Here is a 16,231-nt window from a genome sequence, read left to right on the forward strand (position 1 = left end):
TGTGGCCCAGCTCTTAGATGTTCAAGCGACGTAGAAGGACAACTGGTGACAGTTTCGAACTGCAATCCCGAGTGTGTGATTACAACCCAGCTGAACCTTTATGGATTTCTTACTGTGTGCCCCACATTGAGCAAAGCTCTTTTTGTGCTCATCTTATGTGCTTCTCTTGGCTCCTTCCGAGGCAGGGACTAATATCACCCTCGGTATAAACCAGTGGGGAGCAACTTTCTGTGTCTGTGCGTTTGGGGAGGTCATCCAGGCCCAGCTGAAACATTTAAAGGATGGGTTTTTGTTGTTGGTGGTGTTGGTTGGTTTTTTACTTTCAGGGTGAATATGTTTTTAACGACTTCTTTTTAGGGGGGATGAAAGTGATACTTTTACAGATACCGGCTTTATGAATAGAAGAATACTAATTTTATTTTATTTTTTTTAATTTTTTTTTCAACGTTTATTTTTTTGGGGACAGAGAGAGACAGAGCATGAACGGGGGAGGGGCAGAGAGAGAGAGGGAGACGCAGAATCGGAAACAGGCTCCAGGCTCCGAGCCATCAGCCCAGAGCCCGACGCGGGGCTCGAACTCCCGGACCGCGAGATGGTGACCTGGCTGAAGTCGGACGTTTAACCGACTGCGCCACCCAGGCGCCCCGAAGAATACTAATTTTAAAAACACTCTGCTTCTTAGACAAGCATCTAGGCATTTCTGAGAAGTAGTGAAATGAAAGCAGACTCCAACATCTTTCGTCCTGGCATCAGACTCTCGCTACTCTGCAGAGCTCAGAGGGCTTCTGACGGGCCCAGGACACTGCAGACGTGACGTTGCATAATTCAAGGCTCAGCGTCAGTGACGGTCCCCTACATGTGAGCTCTTTTCAATTCTAGAGCAAACGGGTTTAGAAGAGATTTGTGGCTCTATTAAAGTCTAGTGAAGGGAACACTACCAACTGAATCAGACTGGGGGCAGGAAGTTTCTCTATTGCTGAAATTCTAGTCATTTCCAGACTCCTACTCATGTTTTGGCAACTCCGATTAGAGCATCAGGGTTCAGCCTTTAAACCGTGACGCTGATGGTCTTGAATACTTGGAAATGAACTATGAGATATCTAAACAACTCATCAAGTATTTGATGTACAGCTATGTGCACGCCACGAATCCAGATTCGGTGGTGTTCAAAAAACCGTCTAGTGTGGCCTCTGTCTTCATTCCGCTCACACACGATTCTGGGAGATAAGACAAATTTAGCGAAAGACAGCTGGAGAACACGTTCAAGTACTTGACCGTGCAGGGTACCGGCTGTATGTGAACGGTAACTGTAGACCGCATGGAGGAGAGGAGGGCAACAGACGGCGAGGGAGACGGACAAGCTCTGGAGGCAGAGAAAAGGGAGGGCACACGCCTCCAGGGTTTTCTGGAGAGCTTGAGCCGACTGTGTGTTGGAAAATCGGGGTAAGTATGGTGCAATGCCTGCCCTTGGATGAGCCGAGTCACAGGGACCCAACCCCGTTTTCTCAGGAGGAAAGCGTCACTTAACGTTTCATTCAGTCGGTATGTATCGGCATCTATTAACTTCTAGGTCTCGTGCTGGGGATTCAGAGAGAAGATGCCATATGTCAGATCCCAAATAGCTCCCACTCCGTAAGTATGAGCAGACCGATGAATGGATTTAATGGAACACACACGTGATGACAGAGTTGTAAGGGAATAAAGAGGAAAACTCGCTGAGGCGGGGCAGGGGCTGGGGAGCAGTAGATTGCGAACAGGAAAAGCTTGGAGAAGATGACGCTGGGGTTGTACATTAGAACACGAGTGGCTGCGAATTCGCTGTACGAGCAGGGACGTGGGGAGGTCAGTGTCCAGGGGTGTCTGAAATGAGGGATAACTACATGTCGGTGAAACCGAGGGTGCGTGATCTGGGAGGGGGCTGCGTGGAGGAGGAGGGCGGTAAGCAGCAACAGATACAGACAGGAAGCTGCCGTCATGACATAGGGACTTATGAGCTACCCTGAGGCCCCAGGACTTCCGCTGCTCAGAAGGTGAGTGAACAACAGGGACACGCCCCAGGCTGCTCCGGCAGACACAGCGAGGGACGCGACAAGTCCGGTACCCGAGTCTGGCATCTTTATAAGGTGAACTGGTGGCGGGAAATTTCTAGAAGCTCATCTAGGAGACTTGGAACGCCCTACATGTGCACAGATGCGAAATTGGAGCCGGGCAGGGACACGCCCAAGAGAGTCTCTGAAGGAAGAAACAAGGACGCGGACCGGATGTGGACAGTGAAAGGAGAACGGGGTCCTGTCACCCCGAGACGGCATGCAGTTGGGAATGGAAGCCGCGGAGGGCAAGGGGGAACCAGGAACTCACATTTGGAGAGGCTGGCGTTAGGGGGACATCCCTGGAGGACTGGACAGTGGGTGAAAGGTCAGGGCCAGAGGCACGCATCTTGGAACCCGCAGCAGTGGGAGGTAGGCCTCAGAGAAAGCCTAAAAAAGTAAGGCCCTGGGGCCGAGGACTGTGTGCCCTCGCGCCCACCCACACTTAGAGGCTCGAGGAGGAAGGGGATGAACAGTGAGATAGTTTGGGACACTAGGGAAAAGGGCACCATGGAAGCCAGAGAAGGGCGTCCCTCAAGGTCAGGATGATAACAGTGCCGGAGGGCAGGGAAGATGTGGACTGAGAAAAGAGGCTTTGGATTTGACAAGAAAGTGGCCCTGCCTTGGAGGTCTCTGAAAGAAGAGGGCGGGGAGGCGGGCATTGGAAGCAGAAGAGGGTGGGCGACAGGACCCCAGTTATACACAGCGTGGCCGCGAGAGGAAAGAGAAAAATGCGACGGGGTGGATGGACAGGTGCATGAGTAGATGGGTGGATGGATATAGACTCTTTAACAATGGAGAGGTCAGGGCGCATTTGGAGGGAAAGGAAGGAGCAAGTGGGGGAGGGCCCAGGAAAGACGGTAAAGGCAAAGAGAATATACCAGGACACAAAAATCCTGGAGTCCTGGAGGAGAAAGTGATAAATATGATAGGCAAAAAATAAAGTAAAAGAAAAGAAAACAAATAAAATGGCCCCAGGGACAAAATGGTACCCCTGTTTCTCAGACAGTGGGAGACGGAGACGGATGAAAAGACATCCACGGGCTGTTGATCTATCAGTGCGAAGTTGAGAGTGATTGCTTATTCGTCGCTTTATATTTTTCTTTAATTTTTTTTTTGAGAGATAGAAAGAGAAGGGGAGGAGGGGCAGGGAGAGAGAGGGAGAGAGAGAATTCCAAGCAGACTTTGCACTGTCAGCTCAGAGCCTGATGTGGAACGCGAACCCACGAACTAGGAGATCAGGACCTGAGCCAAAATTGGCAGTCAGCGTCTTGACTGACTGAGCTACCCAGGTGCCCCAACTCCTTGCTTTATCTTGAAGGTATCATAAAATATCCCAGATTTAACCGTTCAGAACGTCCTCAAGAAAACGCCCATGGACAACCCCAACGTAAACTCTGCTAATATCGGGCCATCCAGGCGGGTACATGTTTAAGATTTTACTTTCCTATGGCAAAGAAGTTTTGCACTTAATATTCCAGGGCAAATCCTTTCAGAAGTGTATAAAATCATTTCTCTTTGGAAAATAACTCCAATCATCCTTTAAAAGATCTGAAAGTGATTCCTAAGAAAGCCCTTTCTGTGTTTAGCCTCAAACTGTCCCTCTCAAACCACACCATGCTGCATACGGAGTCAGAACGGAAGGATGCTTAGGGAGAATCTGGTGTGTGCTCTAGCTAAGCATTACCGTCTTTGGAGACGGTTCTAAAATATCACCATCTAAAACGCTTGTGTATAATATTAACTCTTCTCACCCTTTCTCCTAGACAAAATGGCTTTGATTCCACTCAAGTACGATGTCAGCAAAGCCAGCAATGAGAATAATTTCACAGCAACAGAGTTGGCTATCTGAATTTCACTCACGTATCGACAGCAGAAACAGGAACTCGGAAGCCCTCGTCCCCTTGACAGATACTGCGAGACATTCAGGGGAGAGCCTGCCGTCCGTGACACATGGGCAATCCCAGGGTCTGGATCGGTCCTGAGAAACTCACGAGCTTCCTGGCCCTGAGTCATGGTGTTCCATAGCCAAAGAAGAAAGCGAATTACTTAAGACAAGCCTGGGCGCCGACCTTGAGAATAAGTCACCAAGCAGGAATTCTTTGTGGCTATCTAGTTATTGGCACCAATACAAACGTCAACCATAAATAACGAACGCGTGACTCTAAAAATCCCTCTCAAATCAGCATGGTGGCAACGAAGAGACAAAAGAGTCAGCACACAGTGGCCATAACTTCACCTCCTTTTCTGTCTGGCCGTTCAGGAAAATTCCCAGAAATACAAATGGGGCCTGCTTCCGGAGCGCCCACAGTGATCCAGTGACTCAGCGACGGGCTCTTGGAAGTCGGTAATCTCTTCAAACCAGAGACTTGCGAACCAGAAGCGTCTCTGAGGGCCGTGAGGCCGGCAGGCCCTGGGAGGGCACGGCAGGAGAAAGCGTCTGACCTGGGTTCGAGTCCCAGGCCCTTACCCTCTGCCGGCCCCAGAGCGCATCACTGACGTTACTTGGGCCATGTACCGTGCTCCTTCAGGCTTCATCTCCTCACCTTCAAAATGTGGACGGCAATCACAGATCCTACACGTCATCGGGTTACGGAAAGAATCAAAGCCCAAAATTCAGGCATTCTTTTCGAAATAAGGCCTATTCTATGTGCCAGGTTCTCACCTACACACTGGGACTCACACGGATGGGACGAGCCAAGTTCCCCACGCGAGAGCACTCACACAGAGGCCGGCACGCGGTAAGTGATCACCTCTGTCCTTCCTTGTGCTTCTGACTCTCACCTAGCACACACATGCCACTGCATCACCATGGGGCCCGCCCGGATGCCTGCCTTGGCTTCCCCAACTGTACTCCATACCTTCCACCCGCTGGCCCGTCGCTGCCCTCTGGGGCCAACTGGCAGACATCTCTGCCCTCTGACCGGCTCGCCAGCATGCAAAGACATGTGAGTGTTTGGGGACGTCATTCAGCACGTTCCACAAGCTAGGTCGTTCCAGGAGTGCTTCTCAGGTGTTCGCCTATTTCACTCCCAGAACCACCCAATGAGTACAATTAACTACCGCTCCATTTACGGTTTAAGGAAACTGAGACACAGAGCAGTTAAGTAATCTGCCTGAGACCACTCAGCTTCTGTGTCTCCTGAGTCCTGACTCCTGGCCTCCTCTCTTTCCAGTTGGCTCTGGAAGACATTTCTAAATCCTGTAACCCATTCCTCCTAAAATCTCGCCACGTCTGATGGTTAATAGAGTCAAATGCAAACACCCAGGTCTCTACTGCCTCTAAACCACAAAGTGGGTGTGCCAGCTAGTGGTGGTGGTTGGAGGCACAGCGTGTTTAACTCTACAAGGGGAAACAGAGCTTACGAGTACGTAGAGATGCTTGGGAAAACCCACCCCAGTATGTAGCCTTTGCCTACAACATAAGTCAAACTGCAGGAGCTCGAGGTGTTTAAATGGCTGCATTAGCTTTTTTCCTCCCGAATTCATCCAGCACTTAGTTATATGCCCAGGACACACAGACCCACTGCCTTGACTGGTCATACTGGAGCACTTATCGTGACCGTCTATCCGGCTGTAAATTTCTTCACGTTGGGACCTGGATCTTGGTGTCCATTCTGCTTAGCACAAGGACTCCTGCCCAGTAGATCGCTGATAAATGTCAGCTGGAGGAACCAGAAAAAGAACGAATGAGCGAGAATCTGGTGCGGGGCCAGATTCCACCGCCACCAGGGCAGGGGCTCCAGTCCATCCAGGACCACAGAAAGCAGGAAGCCAAGCATATGGACCACAGGGCTCTTCAAAGGGCCTGGAGGAGGTTCCTTCTTGCAGCAGCATCGCAGAATGTGTAAACAGGAATTCAAGGACTCAAGAGACCTAACAGGACCCTCACGAGCTGACACTCGCTGTAAGTGAAGGGGCCCACCTTTACTTAAATAAACTGACATTCTGGAGAAAAGACTGGCGGACAAACAGCCCTAAGATAAACCAGTGGGGACAAGCCAGGCTGATGTGTTGTTCACATGTTTATTGGGAGGGCGGTGCGTATGTGTGTGCTCCTCAAATGTCCAACGAGGAGGATTTTTAGCAAGGGAACATTCTGCCCTGGCCTTGCACTTTTGTTATATCCCATGTTTTTCTCAAATGCTTAAAAATAATTTTTAATCCTGTCAAGTGTCTTACATGTAAACAGCTTTTTTCTTCTGGGGGGGGGGTTCTTTTGGTGGGGAAGGAGGGTGTGGACGGGGAATTGAAGAAAAAACTCCAATGGGGACAAAAAACTTCCTAGGATTTGGGAGTAGTTAGCTTTCTTCTTCTTTGTGTTTTTGTTTGTTTTCTTGCTAACTGAAATTTTTATCGAGATCCTTGTAGAAATACACGCAGGTGTCAAAAGTAACACGGAGAGGTCCCTCTGTACAACTTGCCCAGTTTCCCCCAATTGGTAACATTTTTGCAGACCTCTGGGATGATAAACATCACCACCAGGCTGTCGACATCGATGCAGTCCGCCGGTCTCATTCCGATTTCCAATTTCAATTGTACTCATTTGTGTGCGTGCATCCTTAGCTTCTTACTTGGAGTAGCTTGTATTATTGACCTGCTATCCATCGTTCCATGCATAATGGTTAATACACAACATCTGATTTTTCAGCTCTTGCCATGTGGCGGGCACAGTGCCAAGGACTCTACATGCATGATGTCCATTAATCCCCATAACATTCTTGCCTCCTTCTTCTGGTAATTGAAGCCCTGCCTCCCCCACCGGCCAAAGTAAGTGCCTTGTTTTCCTCCAGCCAAGAGGTGGGGGCGTGTCTAAATGGACCTACTGGATACTCTCTCCAGGATTTGACCCTGAAAGAGGACACAAGGACTGGCCTTATCAGACCTTGATGAGCTCGTCCGCTGGGCCTTCCAACAAGACTTGAGCGGCCCTCATCCTATCTGAGACCCGGTGCTTCACACTTTCTTCTCTTATCGACTCCACATCCTTCCTGTAGATCCCCTTTCCGAGGTCAGCAGGGTCTGTTCCTGCTGCCTGCGGCCAAGCCCACCCAATGAGTGGGTGCTGGGATCACGAGTCTCTGTTCGGAGCAGGAAGCAGGCTGAAGGAGTCGGGGGACTTGCCCAGGCCACCTGGCTGCAAAGTGGCAGAGCAGGGACACAGAGCAGCTTGCCTGTGTCCAGAGCCGATGGCTTAGCCATCTGGCCACTGCCTCCTGCTGCTCGTAGGGCTGGAGAGAGCTGGCATCTGTCACCCCACGGTCCCTTCTTTGGGGCACGTCAAGGTGGTGAGTTCATCCATGTGCTGAAATGCGTTCTCAGGCTCAGAGTGGACATTCTGCCCGGGGGCTATTTTCTCAGGACAGGACACGCCTCCCTAGGACTGATCCCCGTTTCTGATGCCATTACCTAAGTACCGTGCCAAAAGGCATCTAGCACTCGCTGATGAAACGCATCCCTCCGGATCCGTCCTTCCCTGAACCTCTCTCCCAAGGGTCTGAGCACAGGAAATGTTGTTTTACCACTCGTGACATTTACTGCAGCAATGTCTTGAAAATAAAAAGGGAGAGAGACAGAGCAAGGGGGAAATGCATACATTAAACTTTTGGGTCACCACCACGCATTTCTTTGGCATTACTCGCGCTTTCACAACTGGTCTTCATCAAAGGGTTTTCATCTGCTCGCCAGTGTGTCATCTGTCCTAATGACTCACGATGAGGGCTCGTTCCTTTCAGCATGATTTATACTAGCTTATCATTCCCTTGTTCTCCAGGGGGAGGCTGCTCACAAGCGAGCTTAGCCCACGTAGGAACAACCAGCCAACCTCTCATGTTAAGGAAACCAGCGAATATGCTGTCCACAAATGAACCCACTGGAAGGCTAGGAGGAGACACCCGTTTGCTGTCACACAGTAGACTGGATAAGCGGGGGACCTCCCGCCCCCAAGACAGAACTCTGGGTCCCCCGAGAGCCCTTGGACTCACTTTCCATTGGAACATCTTTGGAGGAGGGGCACCTGGGTGGCTCAGTCGGTTAAGCCTCCGACTTCAGCTCAGGACAGGATCTCGCAGTTCGTGGGTTCAAGCCCCACATCAGGTTTTCTGCAGTCAGCCCAGAGCCTGCTATGGATCCTCTGTCCCCCTCTCTCTGTCCCTCCCCCACTCTCTCACTCTCACGCACTCTCTCTCTCTGCCCCTTCCCTGCTTGTGCACGCCCTCTCTCTCAAAAATAAAATAAACATTAAAGAGATTTTTTTTTTTTAAAGGAACACCTTTGAGGGAAGGATGATGGGGGCCTTCACATCCCACCCAGGTCACCCTTGTGGAGGGGCTTCCGGGCATCGGGCACTAGATGGGGGCTGAGCTAAGCCTCAGCCTCCCCTGTTTCTTTCCCCAGCAGGTCCACAAGTCCCCCCCCCACATCCTGCCCTTGGAGGTAAGCCATCACAGGGCACAGCCAGAGCTGAGGCCAGTCCCACGGGGGTGAGCCCGACCCAGGGCTCTGCTCAGGGGGAGCTGGGGGGCTGCTTGCCCACGGCTCCCTGGGTCCCTCTGCCACCCTGTCCTGCCTGCGGAAGCGCCGTTCATCGTGTTAGTGTTGTCCCTTCCCCTGGGAGACTCCCGAGGGATGGCCAGGCCTCAGCCATGAACACAAGAGCGGCCAGGGCCCTGCAGGCTGCTGGCCTGGGTCTGGGCACCGGCTCTCTCACTTAATCAGCTGTGTGACCTGGCAGGAGTCATTCAATATTGCTGTGCCTCAGTTTCCACCTCTTTGCAATAGGGACGGTGCCAGCACATGCCTCACGGGGGTGAAGGAAGCACTAAATGAAGGTGAAAGTGCTCGGCGGAAACATGTTCCGGCCATGTTGGCTGCTTCTGTTTTCTTTAAGCCCCAAGGCTGGCCTGCAGGGCCCACAGCCGTGACCCAGACACAGCCCCCCACTCCTGACAATGGCTCCTTCCCTAGATGGGCTCTCAGCCCCTACCCTCACCTTGCCTGGGGGTCCGCCTTCGAGGGCCCGCTGCCCAGTGTCCATCTCAGACTCGCCCGGGCCCTTCCTGGACTGCTGTCATTCCTTCCCTGGGCTGCAGCCACGCCCCCAGGCTACCTGCAGCCACATCCCCAGGCCACCTCCGAGCCGCTGGGTGCACAGTCATCTCGAGGGAGCTGCCCTTCCCTCGTGCATGTTTCCGGACACCGACAGAAAACTGTGTCAACGCAAAAATGTCCCCGCTGGGTAAAACCATACTTAGATGCAGCCTCTCCTCCCTGGCTTGGGTCCCCTCTCACAAGGCACAGAGGGCACGCATCTGGCCAAGACTCACCCTGTCCACCGGCCCTCGTGGCATTTGGAGAGGTGGCTGCCGTATGGGCATTCTTTGGCCACCAGAAGTGGGGATCATCTTGGGCAGCTTCGGGTGCTCCCTCTCTGAGCTCATCTGGGAGCTTCTCTGGCAACGCTTCCCTCCGTGGGGCTCCCACCTCGGAGTCCAGGCTCAGAGCGCTTGGCCAGAGGCAACATGGAGGGCAGCGGGTGTGGTTCGTGGTTCACTCCCCGTGGTTCCTTCGTTGGGCTCAGCAAGGGTTTGAGAGGCCCGATACGCGAACAGACTTGGTTCTGACTCGCAAGGAAGTTAGATGTTGCTGGTTTGTATCCCAGGAAGTAACCTCAGGTACGTGACCACTTTGGATGGGGTCTTGAATGCTCTCATCTGCATTCGGTCCCAGTTCCCTGACTCCTACCCTGACTCTCAAATCACACACACCTGCCCTTGAACCTCAGTCCCTTTATGACAGAGGACCCAGAAGGTCGAAAAAGGCTCTTGAAACTTTGATAAGGTGTGGATGGCCATGCGATTCGCTTTAAGAAAAAAAATAGCAAAGGTGTCCAGGAAAACCGGTTTTGGTACTATTGGTATTAACAAATACCCAGACGTGGCTTCCCTTGCGTAGTAAGAGCCCCTCAAGATCAGGGCTTCATCTTATCCTTCTCTGGATCCCCAGCAGCACCTGGCTCCGGAAGGGCTGTGTCTGGGGACAAGGGAGAGACACAGTCTGGAGAAGGATGAAGCTAACTGCCCCCACCTGAAGCTCAGTGAGTGGTCTGCACAAAGGCAGAGGACGTCTGGGGGCAGACGGGGCTGAGCACGGTGGCATTGTCTCTGCAACCTCCACCAGGAGCCAAACCCGCACAGCGCGGACTGTCCAAGGGCGTCCTGAGTCAAGGGCACGGTGGGGGGCAGGGTGGGCACTGGCAGGCTCCATTGGCTCTGCCGCCTCATCAAGTCGCCTGAATACTTAAAAAAAAAACCAAAAACCCACTGATACACAGAGAGAGGTAAACCGAACCAAGCATCTGACTTAGGGATTCTTTTTTTTTTTTTTTTTAAGGCTTTCCAGGTGATTCTAATGGGCAAGCAGGGTAGAACACCACTGGTCTGGCTGGCATAGAGGAATCATATTTTCCAAATGAATGAAGGGAGAGGCATTGAGCACTGAGTCCCACGACCCCGTTAGAGTGGAATCACAATTCTGATGTATTAGTAAACAACAACACTGGGTTTGTCGTCTGGAGCTCTGTGTTAATTTCCAACTTGACCCCTCCCCCCTGCCATGTGACCTCGGTGAACTTGGGCGTGTGCCTCTCTACTCTTCAGGGCTCCATCTGTAAAATGGACGACTTGGACCACATGACCCTTGAGGTCCTTGCCGCGAACGTGCACTCAAGCATCCAAAGACATGAGCACCCACTGTGGTACTGGGTACCAGGGATTTAGCCAGGGAGCCAGGGACCGGGCCGGTACCTTGTCCTCCAGGAGCTTATATTCCAGGAGACATTCTCCCTTCCACCCACTTCCATTTCGGAAACGCTCCAAATCTACGACTCGACTTCATTTATCTGGAGAATAGCCTGGTTCACAGAAGCAGAGATTATACCAAATTAAAAAAAAAAAAAAAAAAAAAAGACTAACTGGAAGGAAGTGTCCCCTTGAGTCACTGGAAGGCTGACGGAGATGAGGGTAAGTAGGAGCTGCCGGGCATGGGCAGAATGGATTTACCCAGAAGCCTCGTTCCTACTGATACCAACACTGCAAAGGCCAGTTCAGCCTAGCAAGCCCTGCTCCTGTGGCTCTGAGGTCGGAAGGACAATGGCATAAAGACACTTGTGTGGCTTTGCCCCTTCTGTTTTGCAGAGCCCTCACCGGCTGGCTGTCGGCCGCTGTCCACCGGCTGTGCTGTGGCTCCCAAACTGCTTCCCAGTCCCTGTCCAACCCCCGGCCCACGGCTCCCATGCTGCCCCTTCTTCCCCCAGCCTGCCCACCTCCCGCACATGCGTGGCCGGAAGGGATTCTCCTGCACTCGACGGCAGCCACCTAACCCTACAACGTGTCTGCAAAATGCAATGACCCACGACCTGATGGCAGCCTCCGCAGACAGACCAGGAAGGACTAACGTGAGACAGGGTGTCCCTTGCGCCCGCTGCAGTGTTCCCACCACCACCTCCTGAGTAAGAAAGCCCGGAGCGTCCTCATCATCCGCAGTTCGGGGATCAAAGCGGACCGTTTTAGGGGCGCCTGGGGGGGCTCAGCCGGTTGAGCGTCCGACTTCAGCTCAGGTCATGATCTCATGGTTTGTGGGTTCGAGCCCTGTGTGGGGCTCCGTGACGACAGCTCAGAGCCTGGAGCCTGCTTCCGATTCTGTGTCTCCCTCTCTCTGTGCCTCCCTCAGTCGCTTCTGTCTCTCTCTCTCAGAAATAAACATTAAAAAAATTATTAAAAAAAAAAGGGCCCTGTGAATTGAGGTGGCCTCTTCGCCGCTGAGAGAAAGCAAGAACCACACCGACATCAGCAGCGGTAACGCTTTCGGACCCAAATAAACCCGGAACCCAGAAGACCTTCATTACGCACACGAGAATCCGTGATTTGAAACCAAGTTTCTCAGGTGCACAGAAGTGGTAACGTACTTCTGTGCTGCATAAAAAGAAATTTTTTTATTGACTCTTCAAATAAAACTCTATGCACAATAATAAAAGAAAAATGGGGAAATACGACCTGTCATGGCAATTGCGAAAGAATTTACATCTCATATAAAATACCAGAACTGCTTCAACGAAATAACTTTCATCCATCGACTGTGGAGATGGGCGGAGAAATAGCACTGTCCTCATTTTATGGAGCTGAGAACAAAGATAAAAAGATGTGAATGCGCAGGTTAGAATAAAAAGGAATCAGTCCTTCCAAGGATTCAGGCAAGACTCGGCTGAGCAAATGATGCCGGACATTGATGAGCAGGTGATTTGTTTTAGCCAAAAGTCATGGATTCCTGGTCAAAGTGAAGTGTCCTTATGAGTGCGTGCCTGGGATAGCTAGGAAGTGAGGTATCTGTCATATTTGCTAAAGATAAAGGCAATCCCAAAGAGAATGGCTTCTCAATTTTCACAGTGAGAAGATACCAGAAGGATCTTTGGCCATATATCTATACACAACTTATATAAATATACACACACATTGTGGACGTAGTCAATTGGTTACTTATGATATTTGTTAGTTCGGTTACATATTTAAGATGTATTACAGGGGCGCCTCAGTGGCTCAGTCAGCTAAGCATCCGATTTTTGGTTGCAGCTCAGGTCATGATCTCACGGTTTCATGAGTTCGAACCCCGCATCGGGCTCTGGGCTGACAGTGTGGAGCCTGCATAGGATTCTGTTTCTCTCTCCGCCCCTCCCCCACTTGTACTGTTTCTGTCTCAAAATAAACCTAAAATTTTTTTTAAAAAGATGTATTATTGAATTCATTTTTTAATGTATTTCTTTTCATTTTTTTTACGTTTACTTATTTTTGAGGGAGAGAGAGAGACAGTGAGAGTGGGGGGGGGGGGCTGGGCAGAGAGGGGGAGACACAGAATCCAAAGCAGGCCCCAGGCTCTGAGCCATCAGCACAGAGCCCGACGCAGGGCTCGAACTCACAGACCGTGAGATCATGACCTGAGCCGAAGTCGGACGCTCAACCGACTGAGCCACCCGGGCACCCCATAGGGAGTCATTTTTAAAGCACACATTTCATTCTGTCGGCATTCCACTTCCAGCCTCCCGTGGCTCTGCGTGGCGTGCGGGACAGAGCGGGGACCCGTCCGAGGCTTGGTGGGTGTGCTCTCTGTCCGTCCTCAGCTGGTGCCAGGTAAGCCTCCAAGCCTCCTCCTGGCCCTGTAAGCCACCTGGTGCCCCCCGAACCCTTCCCTCCTCTGCACCTGGCTCCTCTCACAGGTGGCTGTGATTCGGGCCTGTCGGCCTCTCCTGGCGGACACCCACTCCCTCCTTCCCCTTGTTCGCGCTCTCTTAGGTGCGCCCAACGCTCATCACCACCTAATTCACTGTTGGTAACCTCCCCTCTTTGACATCTCAAGACCCCACTAGGCTGCAAGCTTTCCGGGGCCAGGACTGCATCTCCTCTGTCCCCCACTGGCCCCCAGTGTTTGTACAATGCTCGCTACGTGGTAGGAGGTCAGAGATACCGAATCAATACCAGCAGCACCAGCTGATGTTTAAGGGACACTCCTTGCGCCTCAGGCTCTACACTGACTCCTTTCACGGATTATTCATTTAATTCCTAAAACAACAGGATAATCTTGAGGATCCCCATTCTACAGACATCAAGCCAAGGCTTCGAGAGGTTAATTCCTCAATTCACGCGGCACAGCCTGGGCTTCATCAGGATGATCACATCCCAGCCCGAGGCTTCCAATTTATCTAGTAAAATAAATAACCTTCTTGGATATCTGAGCATATGTGACACGGAAGAAAAATGCTTTTTACCAAAGCTCGCAGAGGATCTAAGCGGACAAACCAAGCTCTGCAGAGTCGAACAGTAAGTTGTTAAAACGAGCTGAGGTCCATTAGTGGCTGCAAAATCCCTGTTTTCAAGAGTTTTGTAAAGTTTGTTTACTGAGAGAGGTAGCCTGTGCTGTCCTTCACCACAATAGCACTAAGTCGCTCATATATATATATATATATATATATATATATATATATATATATATACACACATACATACATACTTTTTTTTTTTTTTTTTTGGTGCTGTTCACTTAAAAGTTCTCAGGCACATGATCTGCTCGGAAATAGCTAAATATTGTGCTGTGGGAAAACGCTATTCTAATACTTGACTTTTACACGCGACTGTGACATTCTGATTTCTTCTCTTGTCCACTGCAGTGGCTCTGAGTGCTCGCTGGGTACCTTCTACACAGAGGTAAGAGGTTGGCGCCTCTTCCCCGGCTCCTGCGGAAATAAAGTCGCCCTCTGAGAAGTGAGCCGGTACAAGTAACCCAGCTGGCTGACGTCTACTTGTAGGAAAGGTTTGGAAACCCTCATAGTATGGCTTGATGGGCCAAACACCTAACTTAAATATTTTTTAAAAAATAAAAGTGAGGGTGGGGTGCCTGGGTGGCTCAGTCGGTGAAGCATCCAACTTCGGCTTAGGTTGTGATCTCGTGGTTGGTGCGTTCGGGCCCTACATCAGGCTTTGGCGCTGACAGCTCAGAGCCTGGAGCCTGCTTCGGATTCTGTGTCTCCCCCTCTCTTTGTCCCCTTGCTTGTGCTCTGTATCTCTTTCTCTCGCTCCCTCTCTCAAAAACAAATAAACATTAAAAACATCAAAAAATAATAATAAAAAAATAAAAGTGCCCATTAGCAATGGCAGCAAGTGGGGACATGCCACAGGGAAGGGTCCCCTTAAGAACACAGATATAAAGGAAATAGACATTCACTCTGCAGGTCAAACTAGTAAAATCTATGGCAAATGTAGGCAGTTTGGTGTCTGCTGCATCCCCCCCTAAACAACGAGGTGTCTCCTGGGTCTGAACTGGAAGGTGAGGGTGGAGACCTCAGAAGCTTGGCTAAAATCAAAGGCCAGCAGAAGTCTGGTGGGCATGACCACTGTGGCCCGAGGAGGAGCCTGTGAATAGAAAGGGCTTCTCTAGGGGCGCCTGGGTGCCTCAGTCAGTTAAGCATCCAACCCTGGCTCAGGTCATGATCTCACTGTTCGTGAGTTCGAGCCCCGCATCGGGCTCTGTGCAAACAGCTCGGAACCTGGAGCCTGCTTCGGATTCTGTGTCTCCCTCTCCCTCTGCCCCTCCCCTGCTCGCACTCTATCTCTGTCTCTCTCGAAAATAAATAAACATTTAAAAGAAAAAAAAAGGGCTTCTCTACCCGGAATGCAGAAATGGGATGTCCAGTGAAACAAACAAGGAGTAAGGGGGTTTATCCAACATGGCCGAGAAGAGAAGAACACTGGATGTGGAGGCCACCAAGGTTCTGGTCCCTAGAACAGATGTATTTCCTTTCATTATATTTTTAAAATAATTATTTCATTTTATAAAAATAATTTTTTTTTATATTTAAGCATCGAGACCAGTTAGATAATTCCTGTGAGAGCCAAGCTTTCGTATTTAGCTGTATTTTAGTGAACCAGGAAACCCTGAGTGAGTAGCTCCTTCCGTGGGGCGCTGAGCTCTGCTCCCTGGAGAACTAAGCATTCTGTTCTGTTGGGAGATTTAAATAGGTAAGGTTAACGTATCTGAGGGAGATAAGTGTGCTCAGGGGAAGCCGATGGCCAACCCAAGAGAACAAGCATGGAATACCACACTGGGATGAAGACACGGCAGGAAGCATCACGGTGGGGCGGAAATGGTTTGTTGGCCTTCTTCCACCCTGAATTGAGTAAAACTAATACACTGAGCATTGTCGCGGGCCCAGCACTGGGAAAAATCCAATCTACTCAACTTAAGAAGGTATTATCCCCATTTTGTAGACGAGGAAACTGAGGTGTGGGAAAAAGTCAGCGTTTGACTAGCATCTCACAAAGCATAAGTACTGTGGAACCTCAGATCTGATCTTCTCACCTCATGGCTCCTGGACCAGTCAGTGACTGTCCCCCCTAGGCCTCTCTGAACAGGTCACCCTTGCCCTTCCTTCTAGTCTGATTGTGGACATGGCTGTCCACAGCTGTTGAGAATAAAGTTCTGGATGCGATGTCCACCACAGGTGAGTTTGGCCATTGTGATTCAGGCCTCTTGGGTTCCGTCAAGAATAATTTCTGGATATGCAATTACTGGACGACCTCCCTGAGGTCAAGGCCCTGACT

General features: G+C 50.8%; 1 protein-coding gene and 1 long non-coding RNA gene across 6 annotated transcripts in view; one reads left to right on the forward strand and one right to left on the reverse strand.

The window, feature by feature from the left end:
• ADAM12 (ADAM metallopeptidase domain 12) overlaps positions 1-16,231 on the reverse strand; it is a 349,535-nt gene that overhangs the window by 226,659 nt on the left and 106,645 nt on the right. The gene's annotated exons all lie outside the window — the stretch shown is intronic.
• Positions 918-7,847, forward strand: LOC123381027. Of its 3 annotated transcripts, XR_006587531.1 has the most exons (4): positions 918-1,443; positions 1,571-1,632; positions 3,854-5,994; positions 6,739-7,847. It is a non-coding gene; the product is annotated as an uncharacterized LOC123381027 (long non-coding RNA). The 3 variants fall into 3 exon arrangements; XR_006587529.1 differs by lacking the exon at positions 6,739-7,847 and having other exon boundaries at positions 3,854-6,265; XR_006587530.1 differs by lacking the exons at positions 1,571-1,632; positions 6,739-7,847 and having other exon boundaries at positions 3,854-6,265.

Source organism: Felis catus, chromosome D2 (genome assembly GCF_018350175.1).
Source record: "Felis catus isolate Fca126 chromosome D2, F.catus_Fca126_mat1.0, whole genome shotgun sequence".
Lineage (NCBI taxonomy): Eukaryota > Metazoa > Chordata > Mammalia > Carnivora > Felidae > Felis > Felis catus.